Source organism: Thermobia domestica, chromosome 16, assembly GCF_964235325.1.
Source record: "Thermobia domestica chromosome 16, izTheDome1.hap1.1, whole genome shotgun sequence".
NCBI lineage: Eukaryota > Metazoa > Arthropoda > Insecta > Zygentoma > Lepismatidae > Thermobia > Thermobia domestica.
Window position 1 is genome coordinate 112,953,546 of NC_137469.1, and position 16,323 is coordinate 112,969,868.

The window sequence follows — 16,323 nt, forward strand, 5'->3', positions numbered from 1 at the left end:
TTATTACCAGTTCCATTCCTTGAACAAGTACCTTAAAGAACGCCAGTTCAAATCCCTAGTAGAGGTACAAAATACACTTGATACCTTCTTCGCTTCACGGCCCGCCACGTTCTACAGCGATATAATATATGGCCTTCCAGAACGTTGGCAGAAGGTTGTCGATGCTGATGGGGACTATTTTTGATCTTCCAGGTACGTGTTAGGTGACATATCGATATTCGAAGGTGGTGGGTGAAAAAGCGACAGAACTTTCTTACTTACCTTTATACATAGATGTGGTGTCTTGTAGTATTGGGCACCTTCAACTTTGAACTCCTCCCAATAAAAATTTCCGTGTGCACGCCTGTATATCAGTAACATTTTGTCCGAGTACAGCTTCATTCTACGGTAACTAAGGCAAGTTCAATTTCAATTTTTTGTGTTCAGTGCAACTTTGTAAAAATTAAAATATCGGAAAATAAAACTTCTAAAAGTAAATAACAATGAAAAACTTATCCAATTCTAACAAACTCCTTTTTATACTTAAGACGTTTGGTTCAATTCTCATTCTATTGACTTACAACATAAAACAAAACAATACTAATATACAGATGATATGTATAACAACGTAATTACGTTAATAATACTTTGAATACATCCAACCTACACGTCCATAATGCCATTCCTAATTCCCAACACATTAGTTTAAAAAAATGTAAATGAGATCAGTTTCCTTAAATTAAGGGAAACAAACCAAGAAGAAAATTTGGATAATTGAATATTGCGAGGATTTGTATAATCCTGAAATTATCTTGCTTTATTTTCAAAATTGTGTATTGGAAGAAGGGTTACTATCATAATAATGATTGGCATGAAACTGTCTATGCATTAAAATTACTGTACTCAACACTGCAAAAAATAGACCTTCTACTATGTAAGCAATAGAACAATTTTAGCAATAGAACAATTTTTATATCATAGGCTACAATATCTAGTTCTGCTCCAAGGGCGCCGATTTCTCTGTAAATTTGGGGGGCCCATTGAGATGCAGAAAGCATATATGATGATTTTAAGACAAATTGCATTCAAATTATGTCTAATATTGCAAATTTACAAATAAAATGAGGGACCCACATGAGCTTTGGGGGGACCGCCACCCAGGATCGGCGCCCTTGACTCGCGTCATGTAAATATCAATTGAATGATTTGCTAACGTACACACCGATTCTATATATCAGTACTTATTTCAAAGGGTGTCGCGTGAGAGAATTTCCCTAGGGAGTTACCAAATTATCTCTGGACATATCTCGATCTTGTTCAACGTAGGTGACCATCGAACTAATACTTTAAACGACTGCGTCAACACACACCAATTTAATTATCAAGGGGAGGGAAGCACTGAATGTTTAGGTTGCCATTCCAGTGTTTGTTTTGTCGAATTGCATATAACTAGATGTAAAAAGCATTAACAAAAAATAACAACATTGTAACTTCACTGTACTTCCTTGTTTTCCCGTGTCATGCAGATATTCATTTCTGGACTATTTTGAAATATGAACAAAATCGCTAGACTCGTTTTTGAGAAATCGTCGTAAAAGTTAGTTTCAAAAATAAACTGCAGCTCACATTTTTTTACATATCAAATGAGTTATGCCATACCATCACGTTATTAATGAAATATTTATTTATGAAAATGACCAAAATCTCCTGCGTCGTTTCTGAGTAAATCCTCCGAAAGAACTTACCTCAAGAGTAAACTAGTTCCTTGTCGATTTTTCCTAGAGAAATGATTTATACCACGGCATGGAGTTATTAATAAAATATTGAGTTATAAAATGTAAACAAAATTGTTCTAGCTGTTTTTGAGAAAATTGTATTTATTTTTTTCTCCCTTCAGTAAACCACCCTTTTTATAGATAAGAAGGAAATTTGAAAATTTACTCTGTAGAATCACACGAAAATCTTGAGTTTGAAACATAATTCAGATACGTTGGACGGTATGGTTTCTAGGTCAGTGTACATCAGGACGAGCGGACAACAGAAGAACAGACGAATAGACGGACAGATGCCGAAAAGTCACTTTTTCGGTATATACTACCAGTTCCATATTGATCCATTACAGAAGAGAGTCATTTTTTGACAGAATGATGTTGGTATACGAAAAATGAATCCTTCATTTCAATATGAGAAGTAAATATTAGTGGGAAAAGTGCTGATAAAATCTCTACGTCGTTCTTGATTCTCACATTATGGGATGGATAAATACCCTGCCTGTTCAGACGTGCCTTACTATTTTATGGCTCTTACGTTAATTGCGAGAGCTTCCTGCAATTGCACACTGTTTGTGGTATCCTCTCATCCTACCTCATACTTGTCACTGGATTAAACCCTCCACACTAGACACCCTATAAGTGGGGTAATGGATTAAGCCCATCAGTTTCGACAGCCGTAGAGTTTGAATCGCCAGACCTAGACTGGCATTTGTGTTTGCCACTTAAACCTACTGGTTGAGGAGGTCCCGTAGACTCTAGAGGCCTACCAGCACAAGCAGTATTGGATTAAGCCCATCCGAGTATTATAAGGGAAGTTTACTTCCCCTTGGATACATGTTACTTAAACCTACACTATAACCACAACCCAGCAGAGACCAGCCCAATCCAGGAGCAATAGGTTAACCAGGGGGCTTAGTTCCTGGTCCTGCCTACCCACTGGTCATTAAAAGGCGACCAAACGTAGCTCACTTGCCCCAAACCTCCACCGTCTGAATCCAAGGGCACACATTACTTGCAAATTTGGGAGAAATCCCGAAATTTTCCTTTTCCCCTTTATGGTTCAACAGGATTTGCTAATGCCCTGCCTACCTCAATTTACGGAAGAGGTACGTTTTATTACCGGAACCAATAGCTAACGTAGACCACCTGTATTGAACAGACATTGACATTTGGAAGGTAACAATCGCTTTTCCTTGATAGAGCTAGCAATAGTTTCCTTTTCACATCATTTGAACTCCGCTATGAGATACGACAAACATTACCGAGCCCAATGATCCAAGTTTTAAAAAAAAAGTTTGGGGGGCTAGTAACCAGGAACGTTGGCCTCTCATCTTTCCACGTAGAGGATTCTAACATCAACACTTCAACTAATGTGGATCACTTTGCCATCTTTGCCCTATGGGGAGATTAAAGACATAGTTATTTTTAATTCTCACAAACCATGCGTAAGTCTTTGCACCAAATTGAAAGGCTTCATAGTAGAAGTGTACCTAGTTTAGGTCCCTCCCTGTTTCTCAGCACTCACTTGGGACCGGCTTAGAGTGTGATATTGCGCTTTGGAAAAAATACGCTTGATACCGTTTATTTTGAATTGTTGCCGTCAAGCCAGACAATCGATTTAGAGATCTACTCTCAGCAGTTGAAGCAGTTAATGATTGCACTGCTGAACATAGTGTTTGTACAGGTTCATAGTAATGGTGTGCTCATACATGAACACAACGCCGCTCATACAGGGGTTCATCTGTGAAAAATTACAAGAATGTGGCTAGAAAAAGTCTTCTTCACACCTTTCTCGCGTTATCTTAAGCCTCTAGGTTTTAACCCATTTTGCAGTATCCAGACACGCAATCAAGGAGGGGGTCCAGCGGGTCCGGACTCCCTCCTTCGAAACCAGAAATGAAAAAAATAAGGTTGGATGAATCAAAAAGAAACGAGAAAAAGAATAATCAGCTTTAAAAACGAAAAGCTACAGCAAGCTTTTGGTTACTCTTTCTTGTAAATTGAGTTGTATTACTTGCAAAACAATAGTGGCTAATGAGCGGGATATCCTGGAAAAATCAGGGCATTTGAAATTTCTAGAAAAGTTAACAGAATTGTCAAACTTTCCGCTACTAGTCAGGGAAATTTCAAGCTTTAGAAAGCATAATGCCTTTCTGTAACAGTGTGGACATTTTTTATCATAATTTTTCGTCAGCGCTTCTCTGCAGTATCGAACATGTTATTTCAGAAACAGTTTTCAACTGCTCTTTAACCTGTCATTTGAAACAGACATTGGTTGACGGAATAAGAAAAGCAAAAGGTTATGTGGAGAGAAAGTTCTGTTAACATTTGATTTAAAAGAGAAAGGAACGCAGATATTCTAAAATATTTTACAAGATATTATTGAATATGTACTTTTTATAATAGTAAATATGTACTTTTCGTAATAGTTGAGGTCATAATGAAAGGAAATTTGAATGAACAGAGGAAGAAACATAGATATTGTAAAATCCTTTTCAATACGTTTTTTTTTTATATTCTTTTACTCGAGATTTCTTCATAGTTTATTATTAAAATAATTACTAACATATCCTCATTTTATTGTCCTAACAAACCAATATATGTTGCCAGTAAAGTAGTTTAGATTGGTCGAGGTCCTGGGCCTTCAGTATTTCATGTCTCCGCCCCCTACCCTCCCCCCGTATTACGAAATCCTGGTTAAACGAACCAACATACGTTCCAGTAAAATATAGAATGATCGAGCTCCTGATGTGATGACCACAATATTTCATGGCACGGACCCCCTCTTCTATCGAAATCCTGGCTACGTGAATGCAGTATCTAATCCTATCTTGACGAGAAAATACTTTGAAAAATGGTGAATATTTGACGAACATTGTTCGCGAGTGTTCTCACAAACTCCATAGATATTCGTCTTTGTATTCATAGGTACCACGAAAATGTAGATCCCGGAACTGATTCTTATACTGACTGACAATTGTGTTCTTGTCATATGGGACGTCCAGATACAGGAAAATGAAGTCCAAATACCAAAGTTGTGGGAAGTGAGATATAAAGTTTGTATAGTACAGTAAAGTACATGGAAGAGTTAACATTGTTTTTTCATTATAATAGTTATTTATAATTAGGGCTCGGACGTTGACCTAAAAGTTGACCAACTAGACCTAAAAATTGCCTAAAAAGGACCTATAAAAAGACTTAAAGATATCTAAAAAATGACCTAAAAACTGAAAAAAGGACGTAAAAATGAGACCCAATTTAATTAGAATTACATATTTAATGAATATAATGCTCAAGAAATAAAAGCTTCTGGTAGGTTAACGGCTTAATCTTCCACAAACTGAAGTACAAACTAAAATAAGAAAACTTCTCCATCCTCAACCCCTGTTGCTGGGGGATATTGTTACACCTTCTTATCTGATTTATAATTGTTGCAGATCTGGTCTTACCTATGCGCGCCGACTACGTGGGTGTTCCGGGGCTCCAGCACCCACACAAACAATCTTGTGGGTGCGGTGCACCCACATATTTCTCACTTGGCATTATCAAAAGAATAATAAGCAATTAAAACATTGAGATGTAAGTTAAAATTTCTAACCTCTAAAACATAGTTCTAGAGGTTAGAACTAGTTTCAAATGTGTTTGTACAAAGTCAACCAATCAACACACTTAAGTCAGTGATTTCGTAGTTTATGTTCACAACAAAATCTTTGCAAGTTCTTTCCGGAATATCATTAAAATTATTGCTTTTATGAAGATTTTTATTATTTTAATTTGAATAAATGTGATACTTTCTTTTAGTAACGTGTTGATAATATGGTTGCCTCTTGCAATCATTGTGCATCATTTAAGTGTTTAAAGTATACACTTAATATTACAATTACGTATGTTGAGAATATTCGTTACATTAACTTATTCTTAACGTTGGACCCGGGTTTGAAACCGTTTCCCTTGTGTTTAAGTCAGTCATGTTACCGACTGAGCTAGAGCAGCACCAACTTCTCCTCATAGTACTGGTATATTTTACTTTATCACAGCACAGCCCTTTATGACAGTGTTCATAAAAGATTTTAACTAAAAGGAACTCAATCAAAATACATTGATTGATATTGGACTTCTCTAAAAACATATGACACATCCCACCATCGATATGCACCCACATAATTTTTGGAAAGTCAACGTCGTTGGTCTTATCAATCCAGTCGTTGAAGAATGCCTTATCTTTTGAATTAACTTTACTAAAGAAAAGACGTTTAAGATGTGGTGGTGATTCGAGTTAATGGCCAATAAATTTATTGTCGAAAGATAAAGTGCAAAAAAGACGTTAAGACCTACGAAAAGCTTTAACAAGACCAATAAACAAAAAATCGCCGAAAAAGAAAAAAAGGACAAATAAAATAAACCATTTACTGGCCTAAAATGACCAAAAATGAACATATATTATGTTAAGCCTCGTCTTCGGGCACTCGTGAAAAAGAGGATTTTTCTTCAACTATTTATAATATTTGGTCAATAATCTGTTAAGCTCTAATTTGAGTTTCAGATAGAGATCCTCAAGATGAAATAGGTCTATATCCATATGACCAAAAGTGGACTCGATTCTTTTGTGACCTGAAACGAGCCATATAGAATCCATAAATAGTTTCTTCATTTCTACATTGCGCCAGCAACTACATTATTTTAAACTGATCCAGTAGTTACTGGAGCGTTGATAATGTTTTATTGACAGAAATTTAGGTATGCTTTGCTACTACAACTTCGATTTTACATTGATTTCCTACAATATATGTTGCAATGTAAGAGCTATTTCTTATTACAACTAGTCGAAATATTATTAATCACAGATGCAGATAGTATTTTGAACAAGCGAAATATTATATTGACAATTTGCTAAACAGCCGAAAAACTGTGTTTCTCGAGAAAGTTAAATGTATACAGCAGAATCTTATAATCCAAAGACTAACTAAACAAAATAGAAATTGCTGTGAAGAAATTAAAGAAACACTCATCTCTGGGTGTAGACGAAATTCCTGCTGAGTTCATTTTTGCTAGAGGAGGTAGGAAAATTGTGGAACGAGATACACAAACTTATCAATCACCGATCTCCTCATATTGGAATTGTCACAAGAGCGGAAAGAAGCAATCATAGTCTCATTTCTCCAGAATGTCGGCAAAACTTACATATGTCTTAATAATTATAATTATAATTATTGAGGCATATGTCTTTCGCCAACATTCTATAAAATCATTTCAAACATTATGTTGGCAAATTTATCCCATACGCAAATAAAGTTATTGGATATTATCAGTGCGGTTTTAAACGAAATCCATCAAATCGATCAGACATTTACCATTTGCCTAATACTTAAAAAGAAATCGAAATACAACATCGTGGTATATGTATTATTTATTGATTTCAGAAATACTTACGATTCAGCTAAAAGAGTAACATAATCCCTCCAAAAAGCTAGTTTGATTAATTAAGATATGTTTGAACCAATAGTAAACATCCAAGTAGAGGAACATTTATTCACCAGCTATTACGTCTAGCCATGTCGGTCCCGGCGTCCCCCAAAGGGAACATAATGTATGAAGACATTATTATTTCTTTACAACTTTAAAATCAAACTGGCAACATTGAAAACTGTTTACAGGGGATGATCATCAAGGATGTTATAAATAGAGGATCTGCCCATATGTATCTTCATCCTATTAAATCGATGAAGACAAAAGAAAACCGACCATCGGCACGTCTGATTGGCTATTCTCGTTTCTGCCATCGTCTGATTGGCTACTTTCGTTTCCGCCATGATTGTTGGTTCAAAGCATTGCGATCCTATTGGGTGGAGTGGGCAGAGTAGGGGTGGCGAAACTGTGACGTATGACTTCAAGATCAAAACAGACAAGGATCCTCTATTTTATAAGATTTTTGATGATCACCCCCTGTAAACAGTTTTTAATGTTGCCAGTTTGATTTTAAAGTTGTAAAAAAAATAATAATGTCGTCATATTTTATGTCCCCTGTGGGAAAGCCGGGACCGACATGCTAGATTAGTCTAAAACGAGGAGATATCTTGCCATCATTACTCTGCAATTTTATTATGGTATACCCTATAAGTAAAGTAACGATAACAAGCAGAACTCTAAACTCAATGATTCTCACCAGATTATGGCGTATGCTGATTATGTCAATCTGATAAGTTGAAAGTTTCCTCGTGGCCATGCGATTAGGGTAACAGGTTCAACTCCCAGCCGGAACCTATGTGGTTCGGACTTCACGTTAAACTTCATGTCCACTTGGGCAGCGGTGGATCAGTGGTAGAGCGTTTACCTCTGGTGCATTGGGTCCTTGTTTCCAACCCAGCTCGCGCCAAGTGAGCTTTGTGGTGGACAAACACCTTGTGCGTGTGTTTTCTCGGGTTCTCCCATTTTCTTCCATTTTCTTCATTTCATTCATTTCTCATTATCACTGTCTTCTTTAGCCTAGTCGGCATAACCATGGGAAGTAAAACGTAAAGATTTCATTTCACTTTCATTTCTGTAGGCTCATGTCTCATATAGCCTCTGAGGTGAAAGGCACGCTAAACTCTAATCCAACTTAACAATCTGATAGAAGGTAATGTGAGGACAATAGGGAAAAATGTAGATGTTTTATCAAACGTCTGCAGAAACATGGATTTAGAAGTAAATACAGAATAAAGAAGGTAAACTAAAAAGATTCAAATTCACCGAGATTGTAGTACTGCAAACTATGATTACGTTAAAACATCTAGTGATATTTTAGGTAAAGTGGACATTTAAATACCTAGAATCAACATTAACAGACCAAAACTATGTCCACAGAGAAACTAAATTGTGATGCACCACTGAAACGATAACATTGCAAGTGGTTACACGTTACAAGTTACCGTTAATGTTGTACAATTTATTCTTCTGTTACTAAGTTTAATGTTGTTCTTTTGTCTGTTTAGCCTGTATTTTTATTATTGATATACGTCAAAAGTGTTTAGTTTAAATTATTTTTATCTTAAACAATTTCTTTCAAACTATTGTAGGTTAATTTATAAACAGATTGTAAAGTTGATAATCATGTTTAAGAATGCGATTCAATTTTTAACGTGAAAGGAAAGAAAGAAGAAACCGAAAATATTTTTCAAAATATCTAAAAGTAAACACGGAGGATCAAGATGGCGGTCAGACATATAAGTACATGAGTTTTAAACTCTTTTTCTTTATTTTCCATTTTAAACAATTTTAATTTTAGAATGTCCTTTTTTTAAAGTTTGATACGATCTTTATGTTATTGAAAATAATTATATAAATATCTGCATCACTATCGCCTTTCATTCTTACAATATTTAGTGTCAATGATTTTATTCAGAACCGGCTATTCGTCCTTATCGAAGGGCCGATTTGATTACCAGGTGTACTGTAACTTCTAAATCAATTTACATTTGAAACAATTTTAGTGATAAAGTTGACATGGCTGTATAGTTGCGGCTATAAAGTTAAACATCTGCAGTGATGTATTTACGATTTTGTTTTTGGGGGTGTCTTTGCTAACTTTATCCCTGGAAATGTGAAAATTCTGCAAGATATTTCATTTCCTTTTAAAATAGTACATAACATTTCGGGGAGGGGGGGGTTAAGCTTGAAGACTCCTTAAATACGCCACTGAACAGCTGTAAGTTTAGAATAGAATAGAATAGAAATAAAGTAATTATAATAAAAAGTTAAAAAATCGTAATAAAAGAACAGATAAAATATGGTTAACTTCAAGAAGAGTAACGCAGTGGCGGATCTCGGCCAGGGCCAATGGGGCCTAGGCCCCCACTTTTTTCAGTGTCAAAATAATTTAAGCTATTATTTATATATTTTTGAATGTTTATATATACCTATCATAGTCTTCATAGTCTGAGTGCTGGGTCCCCCCCCCCCAGTTTTTACCTTCTAGATTGGATGTAATGAATCTTAGATATCTATAATAATGTCCATATCGCACGATAATATGTAATTTCAAAGTTAAAACCAAAGTATTTGTCAGAAAAGTGTGAATCTGTTAGTGTAATTCTCTCATGAAGACCCGATGTCGATAACAGCTTCATGAATTGATGCAAATGATATTATAAGCAAAATTATTAGCAAAACATGGAAAAACTTTTACCTACTTTTGGTTATAATCTCAGTCTCTAAGTTAAGTAGACAGTTTGCAAATGGCTACGTAATGATTTACAAGCCGGTTGTAAAAAAAATTAAATAAAAAAATAAATATAAAACTTGCTCCAAACTCGAGAGTTAGTTAACTGAAACATTTGCACTGTTTTAAATGTGTTATAACATTATGATTGGATATGTTCCATAATGACTCTGAAAGTACTATAGTCAAAAGGGGCCAGATCAAGGTTATACAGAGGGTATTCGACGGTACACAGAATGGGCTTCCACATTTTTCTTCATCTATCACATCAATTTTATTTATCAACGAACTAAAAAGTTCGTTACTGAATTCTATGTCTGTGTGCCTGTCTGTCTGTCTGTTATTTGCGATTTTTAAAAATTTTGAACTCTGCATTCGATAGAGCATCAAAAACTATCTGAAAAAGTGATTAAATTTTTTTGTGTCACTCTTACCGTTCCCGAGATATTGGCGAAGAAATGGCCGATTTCCAGAAATTTAAGGAGACATCTCGTGGGAACCGAAAGTTATAGATAGATCATATTGATGTTGACCAATACATAAAAGGATGATAAACATTTTGGTACCGATATTAATTGGTGGTCACTGACCAACTGGGCACTGGCCAAACCAGTGGCCAGTTGGACAGTGGCCACGGGCTACTATTTGGTACCAAAATATTTACCATCTTCTTAGGTATTGATCAACACCAATATAATCCCTCTATGACTTACTGTTCTCGTGACATTGGCCAAAACTGGCCGATTTTCAGATATTTAAGGAGCAATATGTCGGGAACCATAAGTTATAGAAAGATCATATTGGTGTTGGTCAATACCTAAGAGGATAGTGAAACATTTGGTACCGAATAGTAATCGGTGGCCACTGATGAGCTGGCTACTGGCCAACTGGCCAATCTTCCCTAGATATTGGCAATAAAACGTTCGAATTTCGGGAAATTTAAGGAGCCATATCTCGGGAACTGTAAGTCATAGAGATATGATATTTTGCTAATTTTTGCGAGAAAGAGAAGAAGGTGCGGATAGATTTACATCTAGGAACAATGACATTTGTCCTTCCCGCTCTATCTCTTCATTTTTTTTAAAGTTCGTTCTGGTAATGCTCTTGGATCATTCTCAACTGGTTTTATTTATTTATTTCGATTTCTTTTACATGTCCAGGTAAACGCTATAAGAAGCCTTATCTACCATTTAAACATGATATAAAACTCAAAGAATATAGTGGGGGACGCGGTGGCTCAGTGGTAGAGCGTTCACATCCAATACTTGGGGTCCCTGGTTCGATCCCAGCTCGCACCGTGTGGACTTTGTGTTGAACAAACATCGTGCTCGTGAGTTTTCTCGGAGTTCTCCCGTTTCTTCCCACTTTCTTCATTCCACCATTTCCCTCATTTCTCATCATCACCGTCTCCTTTAGCCTAACCGGTCTAAGTGTGGGACGTAAAACCGAAAGATTTCATTTCATTTTTTCAAAGAATATAGTTTACAATAATAAAAAGTTAGGAAGTAAACAATACAGCAAAGAAGCGGAGGCTCATTTACACACTTACACACAAAATTATAGTTCTACACTAGAATCATGTATACATACGTGTTACAATATTGTGACGCTGGGTCCAAAAATATGGTTACATTGCTCTTTATTGAAGGAATTAAAAAGGTTATTTTGGATTAATGTGCATTTTACAAGACATTTTTCTCTGTTGGCTTGCCACAAGCTAGCAACAGAGAAAGGAAATACGTAAAACTTTCCGAAGGTGACTGATGTTGCTTTTGCTGGGCAATTTTGTAGGAAGTTTACTTGTTGAAGGTTGTTCATAGTCATCATACAGGATACATAATCATGATTTTGACAACGTGACGCCGCATTAATGCGTAGAAATTGGTTAAATAGTTAAGGATCTACGGACAAGTCTAGAAATCATGCTATTGAATTCTTCCGGCTGTGACAGTACACGTGTGTACATGTGTGTCATGCCATGTATCCTGGGTGCGGTGCTTTCTAAGAGCCAATCAGAATGCAAAAGAGCAATAAGTTTACATATTTGTGGATCTGATGCAAACGGATGAACTGACTGATACGAGGCTTGGGTGTGTCCCTCGAAATTAGTATAAAAGGACCTCAAGGTCTCATACGGTTGTTCAGAAGTTCAGAGGTCCAGAGGTGCAGAGGTTGAGAGGTTCAGAGATTCAAGAGATTCGAGACGTCGGTTGTGAGCTGACAGAATCATCGTCAAAGTTTCTAAGAGTTACAAGACTACTACTATAAGGTATGTATGAGCATTTGTTGCATCAGTAATTTCAAGTTTAGAGATGTCACGCAGTACTTCAAACTGTTGTGTCTACCCAAAGTAAAACTTTCAAGATTAAGAACTGTTGTCGCATACTTGTATTCCATCTTCCATCTCCAATAACTTAAACATCTGAATATCTTGCCTGTTAATCGATCTATATTAAGTTATCAAACTATCAAATGAACTATCAGATATCAAATAACTCCTGTTGAATCATTCAATTAAATGTTGTTGTATATTACAATTTTAGTTATGTAATAAAACTTACTTTTTAGAAATTATATTGTCATTCCCCTAGATTAATCCACTTTTCCCATGAAAATCATGGTGTAATTTAATTATATTTCTTTTGTACAACCGCTAAAGAATTAGCGTGACCAGTTCTCTACATTATGTGGAATTTAACGAGCTAAGCAAACAGAAAGAGACCTGCACATCGTCACAATATGTAATAAGTGTTAAGTTTTATATTCTTATGACGAGCTTCTCTATTGGCTCTTCTGTCTCTGTGTACATTCAATGTTGCTTCGATAATAATATATTGTAAACTGCTCTCTTGGAAGACGCTATAGAGCTTGACTCACATACTGAGGTTGGCAAAGCATTCCAATCACAACAGGTTGGCATTATGTATGAGTTCGGGGAATAAACAAATCTATGGAGAGGAATAGGAAATGGGTGACATTACATGTACACTTATTTAGGTGTTATCACACTTTATTCGTAATCCTCTACTAGTTCTTGATTTTTTTTCTGTTTATTCCTCATTGGATACAAGAATCAAACTATCCTTAGTAGCTCAACTTTTGTGTTATCTGCCACTTGCTGTGACATGTTTTAACTAGCCTCTCATAGGAATAAAAAACCTTCCGCACTCTTGTAGCTGTCAGACATATCTACTAAATATAAAAACTAGAACTACACACACACGCAAAACACTGATAACACTGGATTCAGACTCGGACAGGAGGGTATAGGGCCCCGGCAGAAGCCTCACTTGGAGGGCCATATTTTCCCTTCTTCTTCTTCTTCTTCTTCTTCTTCTTCTTCTTCTTCTTCTTCTTCTTCTTCTTCTTTTTCTTCTTCTTCTTCTTCTTCTTCTTCTTCTTATTATTATTAGTAGTAGTAGTAGTAGTAGTGGTAGTAGTAGTAGTAGTAATACAAGTTTAACAGTCTTCTGAAACCTTTGCGATGGGGGTGTGTGGCTTTTCTTCATAAAGATGTCAGCTCCATTTACGTGAGGTAATGGGGCCCCAAGATGGAGACCTGGTCTGTTTCTTTATGGTGTTGTAGTAACTTGTCAAAGGACTAACAGAGGCCCCAGCAGGACCATAAATCTCATTTTGGCATTCATGGCCCCCATTGACATTTAAACAATAGTATGCTGGGGCCCTATTCTTCATATTGTTGAAATATTTTATATATTCTTATTAGGCCACAAACAAAAGGCCCCAAAGAGGACTTTATAATACTGTTAGTTTCATTCCAATAATGGGATTCCAATATGAAATTCAATGCTAGTGGGTCACCGAATTCTGGGAGCGGAACAAACTACAATATATATTTAAAAAGGGCCCCGGTATGGATTCCTGCAAGGGCGCCGATCTCGAGGGGTCAAGATGGCCCAGGCCCCCCAAAGCTTATGTGGGCCCCATTACTATATTTGTAAATTTACAATATTTGTCACAATTTGAATGCAATTTGTTTTAAAATCCTCATATATGCTTTGTGCATCTGAATGAGCCCCCCAAATTTACAGAGAAATCAGCGCCCTTAGATTCCTGCCTTCCTACCGTGGCCAGTCAGTGCCTGACTAGATTGTACAGCTAAATTCAGCTTATATTTTGATTCTCCCTTATAGATGGCGAGAATATCATACAGCATCAATTATTAAATTTACAAAAAAAAAAAAAATCGATTTCACAAAAACTACGCAAAACTATTTACAGTCGTCCTTATCTTCTTGTTCTCTCAATGAGATCTATCAATTAGTATATGTCTCGTTTTTATACTTTTTATTCGTTAAAGGCGAAAAATATTGTAGAATCATGATTATTTCCGTTCATTTATAAGTTAGACTACAAAATCCAAACTAGGTCAAACACGATTGTCCGCTGCAATTCCCTATAGACTTTGAATGGTTGCGTTGTATAACTACGACAATATTTATTAAAAGTGAATTTACAGTCATGTTATGGAAAAATAGAAAGCAAAAAAAGAGAGGGGTAACACATTTTCTTTTGCACTCAAGTGTATCGTTCACCCGGCTTATTTTTCCCCTTTTGCACATTCCATATATATACATATGCACACCCAGTCATCTCTGCTCGATGCATTTCCTGTTTTACATTTCCACACTCATGTAATTTACATCAGTGGGAAACGCGCAATGGACATACGCATGGTTGGATAGATATACGTGCACTGTAGATTATATAATGTATTTCTTGACGTTATGGTTCACGTGGGGATAACTAACGTAATGGAATTAGACATCTAAAGTACCCGGACGGAAGACGGTTTTCAAAGTGTTTGGGAAGTCAAGGGAGTAAGAATGACTAGAAACATGGAGAGCAGAATATTCAAAGATGTTTCTCATATTTATTAAAAGCGAAAAAAAAAAGATAAAGCAAAAAAGGAGAAAAATTTAAGGGCACGTGTAAGATAAAGGGAAAAAGTAAGAGATAAAGGAGAGAATAACGCACAGATACAGAGGGGAAATGTGAGAGGGTAATGGGGTACCAAAGTTATCTAATTTGTACAACACTACAAGTCATAAATATACAGTTGAACGTATATAGCTCGATATATAGTCGAGAACTCGATATATAGTCGAACGTATAAAGTCGATAGCTCGAAGTGTTCTTGGAAATTCAAGCATTTCAGTTTATAAAAATTCGAGGAAAAATGAAGCGAAATCTCCCAGTTTAACGTCCTACGATTATGCTTTTTAGACTAAGGAAATCTAATCATTAAAGCAAGTATATGATGATGGAAGAATTGGTAGAATGATAAAGTGGGAGGAAACGGGAGTATCCCGATAAAACTTACCGACACGATGTTGTCTACCACAAGCTTACTTGGTTAGGAATTGAATCAGAGACAACATGCACCAAAGCCAAGCACTCTACCACCGTGTACCCAAATAAAAAGTCGTGATATCTCTCTATAGCTATATAAAATAAATTCTGATTAACTGAATCATCAACCTCTTGTCCAAAGTAATTGAGCTAGAAACTTGAAATTTGAACAGTATAAAGGTTTTGTAACGTAAGATGCCCCTAAGGAAGGATTTTTTTTGGGGGGAAAACCAACTGAAAAGGAGAAAAGTGATGGATTACTAATTATTATAATAAGATCCCCTTATCGTCGAATCCCTTAGATTTAAAGAAATTTAATTTGCTAGTCGGACTTTCCATTTAAAATAAATGAACACGTATTTCGGCGTTTCTTTTATACTTGACTCAAAAGTAAAAGAAATCGTTTCCTAAGGTAATATTAACTGTTCGAACTTGGTGCAAAACTTCGATTTTAGATTAATTCTATATGAAAGATCCAGAAGGAAGAAAGAATATATTGTCGGCAGTAACATATGGGCAAGGAGGTATGCAGGGTTGGGTCTTGGGGGTTTAGGCCCTCCATATCCCTACTTTTCTGTAAATTTACAGGTTATTTTACAAATTTAAAAATAATTTAGCCTCATATTGAATTTAGACCCCTATGAAATGAGTTTCTGCGTATGTGCCTGTATGTCGGGATATTTGCCAATTGCTAGTACGAAATAATAAAAAAAAAAGTTCTAAAATGTTATCACTAGAACAAATCAGATAATTGTGAAGAAAGTAATCTTTGTAATGCAAAAGAATTTCGGTGTGTAGGTCATACTAATTAATGCAATGTTATGTAAGTTACAATACATTCAAAAGCTACGGGTTGAATAAACATCTAGGCTAAATATATTTATTCTAATAGACGAATCGAAAACTTAGAACAACTAATCTTTTATAAGTTGTTGACACTATTACCCCATCAGGAAGTCGCAGTCGGAAAGAGGGATTGCCGCCGGCGACAGCCGGCACCCG